This window comes from Labrus mixtus, chromosome 6, assembly GCF_963584025.1.
Source record: "Labrus mixtus chromosome 6, fLabMix1.1, whole genome shotgun sequence".
NCBI classification, from domain to species: domain Eukaryota; kingdom Metazoa; phylum Chordata; class Actinopteri; order Labriformes; family Labridae; genus Labrus; species Labrus mixtus.
Genome location: NC_083617.1, coordinates 29,982,374 through 29,992,373, shown reverse-complemented (window position 1 = coordinate 29,992,373; position 10,000 = coordinate 29,982,374). Strand labels below are relative to the sequence as shown.

General features: G+C 40.3%; 2 protein-coding genes across 2 annotated transcripts in view; one reads left to right on the top strand and one right to left on the bottom strand.

Annotated features, from left to right (window-relative positions):
* ncoa4 (nuclear receptor coactivator 4) overlaps positions 1-10,000 on the bottom strand; it is a 182,416-nt gene that overhangs the window by 124,885 nt on the left and 47,531 nt on the right. The gene's annotated exons all lie outside the window — the stretch shown is intronic.
* dlk2 (delta-like 2 homolog (Drosophila)) overlaps positions 8,355-10,000 on the top strand; it is a 27,990-nt gene continuing 26,344 nt past the window's right edge. The window contains exon 1 of the mRNA XM_061040832.1: positions 8,355-8,520. The gene's annotated coding sequence lies outside the window, so the exon portion shown is untranslated. The remainder of the gene's footprint in view (positions 8,521-10,000) is intronic.

Sequence of the window (10,000 nt, the reverse complement as noted above, 5' to 3'; positions counted from 1 at the left end):
CACTGTGGGGGGGGGGGGGGGGGGGGGGGGGGGGGGGCAGGCGAGCAATAACTGGTGCTGCTTCATATCCTTTTCTGCTTGCAGGTATGTTCTTTATTACTGACTCATTAACACTGTGAATAAAGCAGTTTTCACATGCTGTCCTGGAAAGAGGCAGGTATTATAAGTTTTCTTCTTCCTGCTCCTGTTTGCTCATGAACAGTGTTTCAGTATTGTGAGAAAATATTTTTTTGTTGTGTATTATTGTGTTGAAACCATACACTGAAATGAATAAAAAAATAAATCAAAATATGAAAAATATTAAATTAAACATCTAGATCATTTCAGGAGGACTGCTCTAGATGTTCTCCCGACCTGGCTGTTCACATATGCACCTCACAGTGGGACACGGGGGGGGGGGTCTCCTGAGGTAAGAGATGAGGTATATTTACCATTATAGCAATGCTACGTGTAGTTCAACAGAATCACACTATCAACTAAATAGCAGTGAGTTTTTCAGGAATTTCCTGCAAGTGTAAAATCCCTATATGTTAAATATCATGTAGCATTTTTATAAAGTCTGTTGCTTCCACTGTCATTTCTGTGCCATCTCTCACCTCCCATCAGACAGGGAAAGTCTCCTATTATATACATATAATGTGAATAAGCAACTCAGGGATATTTTTAGGGGCTTGCTGTATAATTTACAGGGTACATCTGATAAAAAGCCTGATACTGTAAGTAATAAATGTTGAAGTACCAGAAGAGGCTGATAGACAGTGAACACCGGCTCACACCAGCACAAGAAGTGGAAGAAGTTCCTCTGTTCCATCAAAAGGAAATAAGGTTGTATAACTGTTTTGAAAGATTTGTTCAGAAACACATAAATCTGTTGTCTCTATTTACACTGCTATATTTAGACTGACTGCATGTAGAGGTCAAAGGTCAAACACAGTGTTCATCAGACAGACAGTGGGCTCCTTGATTGGCACTATGAGCTATGAGAGAGAGAGAGGGAGAGAGTGTGTGTGTGTGTGTGAGTGTGAGAAGGGATCAAGGACACAGTAAAGGGCAATAAGGACAAAAGGAAGGACATAAAAGAACAAAGGAGGTAATCAAGGAAATATGTGACTCTTGAATCTTCCACTTAAACTCCATCTCAGAGTTAAAACCGGGATGGTGGGATAATGGCTGAGGCTGTCCTCAGCTGCTGTGGTGAGGGTTGGGTCAAGGCTACCCCCACCCCCACCCCCCATCTATTCTTCTCCTCCGTGCAAAGGGAGGCATTGTTAGGCAGGTGGTTTAACACACACACACACACACACACACACACACACACACACACACACACACACACACAAGTGCAGTTTAGAGCGGAGAGGAATCTCCCAGCTGCTTCTGCTGCAGTTCATTCAGCAGGTTAGACCCTCATCAACCCCTCAACACCTTGCTACCAACTCCAATAGCCCAATCTCGCCACCCGCCACTTGAACATCTGAGCAGAGGTCGACGTATGCCGTCAGACAGATTTAGCTTCCAAACACCGTCACAGGCATATCCAGTTACAGATGAAGACCAACTTAAACAAGAGCTGTGCATGTCTTCAAATGTTTTACTTTAAACCAAAAAAATCAGGTGAAATGATCCAAACTGATTGGCAGATTATTGGATACTGATGAGCACCATGGTATCCCTGATCATTCTGTTCAGACAGGATATGAGCTCTGGCGGTAACAGATGGTTGGAGGTATAGTGGTGGAGATAGAGATGGATATAAAAAGTGACAGTATCTGAGTTATGACACATTTAATAAACACTTTAACTAGCTGCATTCAGAGAGAGCCAACAAGCACAGACCTTTACTTCCTGTGACAATAAATTGATGTGTCAGAGAGATGGAATAAATCAGCAATGTCTCATAAGTGTATTCCCATAAACAAATCATCAATATATTCAAAGGGACAGATGACTATTAGCAACAAACATGGACAAGGTTTGGTGAGTAGTTTGCAGGGGTCATTTTAGAAGAATTTAGAGTTTATTTATAGTATCTTAAATGGGTTGTGTATTACACAAATCAGTACAGCAGGACCATCGGCGATAGCTTTTGTGTCCAACTTCAAACCATAGATGGTGTAGTAAGATGGACCTGAAACCTCAACCTCCTCCAGTTGAACAATTATGAAGCCAAATTACCCCCATGACAGGCAAAAAAAGCACATTAAGAGCCAGAGTCTGCACAGAGTAGGGATTGTAAGAGGGGAGGTTTTGACATCACACAGCTTCTGCTTAGGGAAACACAGCTTTTACAGAACAGCAGGGTTAGGGAGATACATGTATTAGTTTGGAGCAGACATTTACAGTTATGGACAGTTCAATGAATCTTGTGTTAGTGTTTGTTCACTTCCTTTCTACTCTACCCTGCTAATTCTCCTGCAGCGTTCTCACATCAGCACACTCGGACTTGCTGCGGAAAAAATACAAGGGGCTCTGTCTGGCAGGGGAAACTCCGGGTGAAGTCAGAGCAAAAATGTGGCTGTTTGCGTTCACACATAAGTCTACAGCTCCTCTGGGAAATATCCTGTGTTTTTCAGGAGATTTCTGAAAGTGTGAAAGCCCTATTAGAGTACGTGTGTGTTGCATGTGGAGTATGTCTATTCATCTGTTACCATGATTTCATGTGGCTTATATTGCTACTTTGGAGTAATATATATTTCATGCTAATTGAGACAGGTTTGTAAAGTTCCAAACTTATAAAGCTAACTTGAAGAATGACAGAGAAAGCGACAACTTTTTGGCATACGATGGATTCATTCATTCATTTATTTGTATGCAAACCTGAGACATAACTTGGTTTGACTTTCCTTACCCAGTAAACCTGCTGAACATGAGACAATGATGACACTGTTGTGAATAATATCTGCATGGACGTAAACTACTTGCTAGGCAAAAGTACCAACAGCAAAAACAGCAAAATAGTCAGCTCAGCATCAGGCTTGCAGCCTACTGTTTTGCAAAGCTCTTCCCTGCATGTAAAAGCCTGTCCAATATTTACTCTTCTTGCTCAGTAAGGCCCCATGCCCACCTTGTGTTTTTTCCAGGAAAAAGCTCTGGCTGTGCACTCGGGAGTGTTTGCATGAAGCGTTTTAGCACTGAGAAGAAAAGCGCTGCATGTCCATCCAGTCTCTATGACAACAATCTGTTGACAAGGGCCGCTGCATGACCGACACGGCTCTGTTACGTTTTACTACATGTTTTATATTTGAGATTTCTCCTCATCGGAAACAATTGAAAAAAATAAGCTCTTTTTCTCCTCCTAGCTCCTAGATCCGTCACTTCCTCTTCCATCTCTTAGCCTCAGCCATAGTATCAGTACGAAGATGGGCTAACTTGCTGCTTTGTAGATGAAGGCTGCAGTGTGAACTACTGATGTAATCCTCCATATGTACTTCTAGCAAGATGAACGTGGACTGCTGCCAAGGTTAGTTAAAGCAGTAAAGAGGCAATGGTGCCATGCATAAACAGTAAATAAATAACATTTTGACTATAGTTCATCTTGTCTCCCAGTGTGCTGCCTGTCAGGATCAACTGTCTCTGAACTTCCTCCTCCCTACTCATGAAAACATTTCAAAAGCTGCACCTTGTTTAATGTGGTGACGAGTCCCAGCCTGCCAGGAGGCATCCACTGATCTGAATGCAGATCTCATACACTTACAGAAGCTTTCTAACAAACGTGCAGAAACATGAGCAGACGGGAAGGAGCCTGCGTCTGATATCATCACACTTGGCCTGCTGGGAGTTGATCTGCACAAGCTCTGTTCAGACATAACAGATCTTAGTGGATTATAAGAAAGGAAGAGAGTCTTAAACAAATGCAGAGCATTCTGGCATTCTGCATGGCTGTCAATAAAAAGGAGGCAGAAGAAGCAAGAAAGAGTCTCCTCTGCAACGAACAATCATTCTGCATGCAGAAAGAATTCAGTGGGAAAAAAACAAGTTTTATCCACAGAGGCACAAATAATGACTGAGTCTCAGTCTCGTCTCTGGGAGTTGATTTAGGCTGATGAGAGTTTTTCTCTTTTACGAGTTTTGGTATCTGACTCTTTTTCTGTTTTCAGGATTCAGATTATTTTGTGTCTTGTGGATGTTTTGACTATGACTCATACCTCCTGGGTCCTGTAACTCTGACTAGTCTTTCTCTGATTGGGTTTTTGATTTTGACTTGTTTTTGCCTGATGGGTGGTCTTGTTCCTGCATCACCTGTGTACCACTTGACTGCCACTCTTCTAAATCTCTTTGCTGTTTTGACTTTGATTTGTCCACGTTGTGTTTATGTTTTAACGCTGACTCCTCTTTGATAGATGTTTCTGGCTAATTAGATTTTAACTTGTTTTTGTGACTCATCTCCTCTTGGTACATATAACTTATAAATGTGAAGCTGGGGGCGCCATGCATCTCATGTGCTGAGGCTGTGGTCCTGCAAGCAGACAGCCCGGCCCATGTTCCAGTCCAATTTGTGGCACCTACGTCAGTCCCCATTCTCTCTCTCTCTCTCTTTCTCTCTATCTCTCTCCGATTTCTGACTGTCCACTGTCCTATCTCTAAATAAAGGCACAAAAGGTAAAGTCCCCATGAAACAGAACTTTGAGAGTATCTAACTACTGTCAAACTGATTCAGGATAGAACCAATCACAAGATAGAAGGCAGGACATAAAGTTTGGATGAATTTGACTCGACCGTTAGCTTCAACAAAGCTTTTTAATTAGTAGGACAATATTAATAAACGCCCTTTAGTACATAATGAGTCATTAAACATATGAAACGTTTTAAAGGAAGAAAACTTTATTTTGACGCAAAAAATATTCTGATAATAATTTATTTATATATATTTGACAGATAAATTAACATTACTCCAGGAACTGAGGACATTTTATTTTAATTTTAAAGTGGACTCCAACAACATTTATAATTTTTTAGACATTTCTTGAACTCGTCGGCTGGCACTGATGAGGCAGCACACCTGACTGCTGCAGGGCTCGAGGCATGGAAGCTGCTGCATGCTATGGCAACTTGTAAGAAAAGAACGAGGCCTCATATCTTCAAAACACATTTACATATCAGAGTTTGAAGGGGCAATCATTTATTTGTTTACATATATACAGAGGTGTCAAAAGTATTCACATTCATTACTGAGGTAGAAGTATAGATACTAGGGTTTAAAAAGACTTCTGTAGAAGTTGAAGTATCAACTCAAGCTTTTTACTCAAGTAAAAGTGTAAAAGTACTGGTTACTTGACACCTCTGCATATAAAACTGCTGCATCTTGTAACTTTGAATGAAATATTGTTGAATCTACCTCTGTGATTTTCCTTACATTTGCCTTGTACACTGTATAAAACATGGACGTAGTTTCAGAAACAAAACCTAGGTTCAGAGCTGAAAAAGTACTGAATTACATGTACTGTTACATTACTAATGTTTTAAACAATTACAGGTAACAGTACTGGCATAAGAACATAAACTTAATTAAAAGTACAAAGTATTCTTCTCAAAACTATTCAGTAGTAATACTGAGTATTAGTTCATTTTCAACCGTTATTTTTTCATGCATCAACAGCAGACGTTCAGTCCAAGAGGTTTCTGCTTCTCCAAATCTTCAGTCTAAATTACTTCCAACTCCTGTGCTTTTCTGTTCAGTGCTCACAATCACTTCTACCAACCAGCCCATCTCATTCCCAATGCCCCGTTTGCATTTAGCCTTATTAGAAGTGTCTCATTTCACCACAATATTAACATATACTGTATGAAGGCAAACACACAAATCAAAATACAAATTTGACTGACACTAGAACAGAAAAAAAACAGAGGGACTGAAAGCTGATTTTTTTTCTAATAAATTTATGATGCAGAGCAAGAGTAGTGTGCAGGATTTTGGATTTTCAGTACTTAATAGGAGTAAAAGTACAGACTTGAAAATATACCAAAGTGCAAGTACCACAAAAAGCTACTTAATTACAGAAACTTGAGTATTTGTTATTAGTTACACCCCGATTGGATTCTGACCTCACGTTTGATCACTCTAGAGACAGGCAGAGTGGTAGAGCTTCTGTCATACAGCAGCCACCTCAGTCATTCAAATAACTTCCAAATCAATATCTTGTGTCAAATTATTGATATTTTAATGAAGTATCTGTGTAATAAGCAGGCTTAATGTATAGTGAGCAGAATGCTACACGGATCAGAACCTCGACAGTGTGCACAAGACCGAAACGTGAAGCAGAGAGGCCTTGTCTTGCTATTCAAATCAAATAATTTTTTGAATCTGTAAACATGTTTATTTCTGCTGTAAAATGGGCATTTTAATTTGGACCTAATGTGCATTCCTAAGGGTGCATGCCTGTGGCCCAGTGGTAGAGTGGGTCATCTCTATACAAAGTCAGGAGTTCAATCCCCTTCTCCTGTCGAGGTGTCCTTGGGCAGTGGCGAGTGAACGTGTGAATAGAAAAGTACTGATGGGCAGCCTCTGCCATCAGTGTGTGAATGTGTTTTGATTGGATGAAACATGTGGTGGAAAAGTGCTTTGAGAGTTCAGAAGACAAAAAAGCGTTGTCCAATCTTTTGCAGTCAGGCACTGCACATTTTTGCGCTTCCACATTGGCTTCAATATTCAACCCCAGAGGTTGTAGCTCGTTTTGCCTTATTTTATTTATTTTTTTATTTAACTTTTATTTAACCAGGTTGGTCCCATTGAGATTAAAAACCTATTTTTCAAGGTAGACCTGGCCAAGACAGGCAGCAGCAAAAACACAAAGTTACAGACGGACACACAAAGAGAGACAAAGTACAATTTACAAAACACAACATTTTGGATTAAAATAGAACCATCTATGAGTCATATCTGGGAATCAGTTGTTCAAACAGCCGAGCTAAAACATCGACATCCTATAGAATCTGCTTCCATGTCTTTCATTTTAGATTTAAAAACATTTAAGGACACCAGCTCCTTGAGCTTTAAGTCATTCTGCAACAGATTCCAGGCTGAGAGTGCAGAGTACCCAAAAGCCCTTCTCCCAATTTCTGTCCAAGCGTTTGGGACAGAGAGCATAAAGAGGTCCTGAGAACACAAAGAATACTGTCCGGTACTTCTCTGCATGATAAAAACACAGAGTGAGGAAGCAGACTTTGTATATAAAGGTGTACCAGTGTATGAGCCTACTGGTCGCCAAAGCGGGCCATCCGACCCGAGAGTACAACTCACAATGGTGAGTCAGAGCTCTAAAGTTTGTAATGAAACCTGAAAGATGCATGGTAGGCTGTATCAAACCAGTTTTAGCCTCAGCTTTTTCACTAGACACAGTACATGTGGTTTAAAATGAAGGGAGTAATCAGTTAATATACCCAGGTATTTGTAACAGTGTACAACCTCAATCTCCTTTCCATCAACTGAAGAAAGCACAGGAACATTTTATGACCTGGTCTTTGATCTGGTAAAAAACATAAGCTTGTTCTTATCAGCGTTTAAAACAAGTTTCAGTTCATGCAGCCTTGAGAGTCATCCTTTGATGGTTTATCTCAGTAGCATGTGATGAGAACAAGGAAGTGGTGTTGCTCTTAAGTGGATGAAATCTGTGTCCATCATACTTTTTCTCATTAGCAGAGTGATCCAACCAGCATACATCAATCTCATCATGTTACACTTATTCTCTGACTTGTTTTCATCTGATGTGTTGACTCTGACATTCTCTTCTGGATATTTGTCTGTAACTTATTTTTCAAGGGAGGATATTTTGAGCCAAACTAGTCTTTGTTGTTAAGATATTTTGGGGCGGACTCTTCTAAGTCTGGAAAATATTTTGACCTTAACTCATCCGGGCCTCCTTGGTGTTTTGATTCTGTTTTGTGTGATAGTTTAAAGATGAGCAAACAGGATAGATGAAAACTGAAATTATACCGTTTTTAGTTTGATTATTATAGTTGTTTTCAAAGGCAGCATCAGATAGATTTCACTTCATCTGTGCACAGTGTTAAAAGCGACTTTCAAAGTGTTTATGAGTTCAATCAACACTTATTAACACCTGACTGTGAAGATGAAGCCTCATTGAAAACACACACAGTGTTGTTGTGTGTTAGGTTGACTGACTGAGTTCAATTTAACACCACTTTTATCTGACAAACAACAGGAGACTGGCCGGCTCCTTCTATACACACATACACACAACCCGCTACTCAAACTGCAAGTTTATATATATTTATGTGTGTGTGTGTTGGAGGGGGTGTTCTGAGTGTGTGTCTGTGGGGGGGAGGGGGCTCAGACCCTGCAGAGAGGGAGTGTGTTAAATGAGCAGGGAAGACTTGTGGAGGACAGATGGGGGGAAGGCTCTCCTTGTTGTTCGTATGCAGCTTCAAACACAAACACACACTCTGTACATAACGTGAAGAGGAGAAGAGTGTGTGGCAGTGTGTGAGTGTGTTTCTATGTTGATGAGCGTGTGTTGACCGAATGAGGATTGTCACATTTACGCAAGAAGCTGTGAGGTCAAGGTAAGAACTCTTTAATTTATTTCAATTCAGTGTGAGATTCACTAACTTTTACAAAATGTGTCAGTATTTTAAATAATCCATCATCAAAATGATCTCTCTTTATCCAAAATTGTTCAAAATAAGCTCCACCTCAACTACCTCAACAGTGAAATCCAGATTTTACAGCCACACATGCTCAAGTTATAACGAGTTAGTGATAGAATGTATTAAAGTAGATTTTTCTTTTTGTACATTTAAAACTTAAAATACATCTTGCTGATTATGCTAAGCCTATGTGCTTTAGCTGAAGTTAGATTTAAAACCTGGACTTTTAGTTTTGGGGCGGCTGTGGTTCACTGGTAGAGTCGGCCGTCTCTCAACCAGAAGGTTAGGGGTTCGATCCCCAGCTCCTGCAGCCACATTGCCCATGTGTCCTTGGGTGAGACACTTAACCAAGTTGCTCCCGCTGCTTTGATGGCCGTGTGTGACTGTGATTAGTTACTTCTGATGGTCACTTTAAATAACAGCCTCATCAGTGTGTGAATGTGTAGGTGTGACCTGCGGTGTAAAAGAGCTTTGAGTAGTCAGAAGACTAGAAAAGAAATATACAAGCTCAAGTCCATTTAACATTTACTTGTAACAGAGTGTTTTTACAGCGTGGTATTTATTCTTTAACTAAAGTAAAAGGCAGCACTGCAGGGTGTGAAATCTTTAGCTGGCAGCACTTTAATGAGGTCTCTTTGAGTTGAGTTCATCTGTCAGATTGTTTTCTTACTGAGCATTAATCCACCTGCTGACAGCCTCTTCTGCCTCACATCGCTGTGCTTTTGGATGATGAACGTTGCTCGTCTTGTTTGTGGGATTTCCATGGTGTCTCGTTAGCACGGCTGTTAGGATCACACTGAGGTTATCTGGTCAAGAAAAAAAAAATCACACCTCTTTGGTGAATACTTAGCAAGATGACATTTTAAAAATAAAACTGTCTGACTAGATTAAAAAGGAATAGCTCACATTCCAATATTAAGAAATGAATGAAAAGGCAAAAACGACCATATTCTCCTTTGAGAGAGTGGAGTAAAAGTATAAGACCATCATACTTACTGTAAAAACTAAATTATAGGCTCAAGTAAATGTAGCATACTTTTGACTTTGTTCACCACAAACTTATGGCTTCCAGTGAAATCTGTGCACCACTGTGTTTCATTTGTCATGGCTCTGATGTTCTGAAAGTAGAGACCAGCATGGTTTCTTTATTTCTCTGTAATCCTTCAGAGCTGCTGCTCCTGACACAGAGTCACGCTGACTTGCTCTGTCGGGATCAAACACCCTCATTCAGCTTCAGCGGTCTGTAAAAGTCAGTCTATAAATACCAGGCCTTCATAATAAAAGCTCAGGAACATACTGACACACAGGGGTCTCTTCTCTCTCTTTATTCTGCCCTTTCCATCTTGTATCAGGTTAATGTTCACCGTTAATAATGATTGAACATAGATGTGTTGAC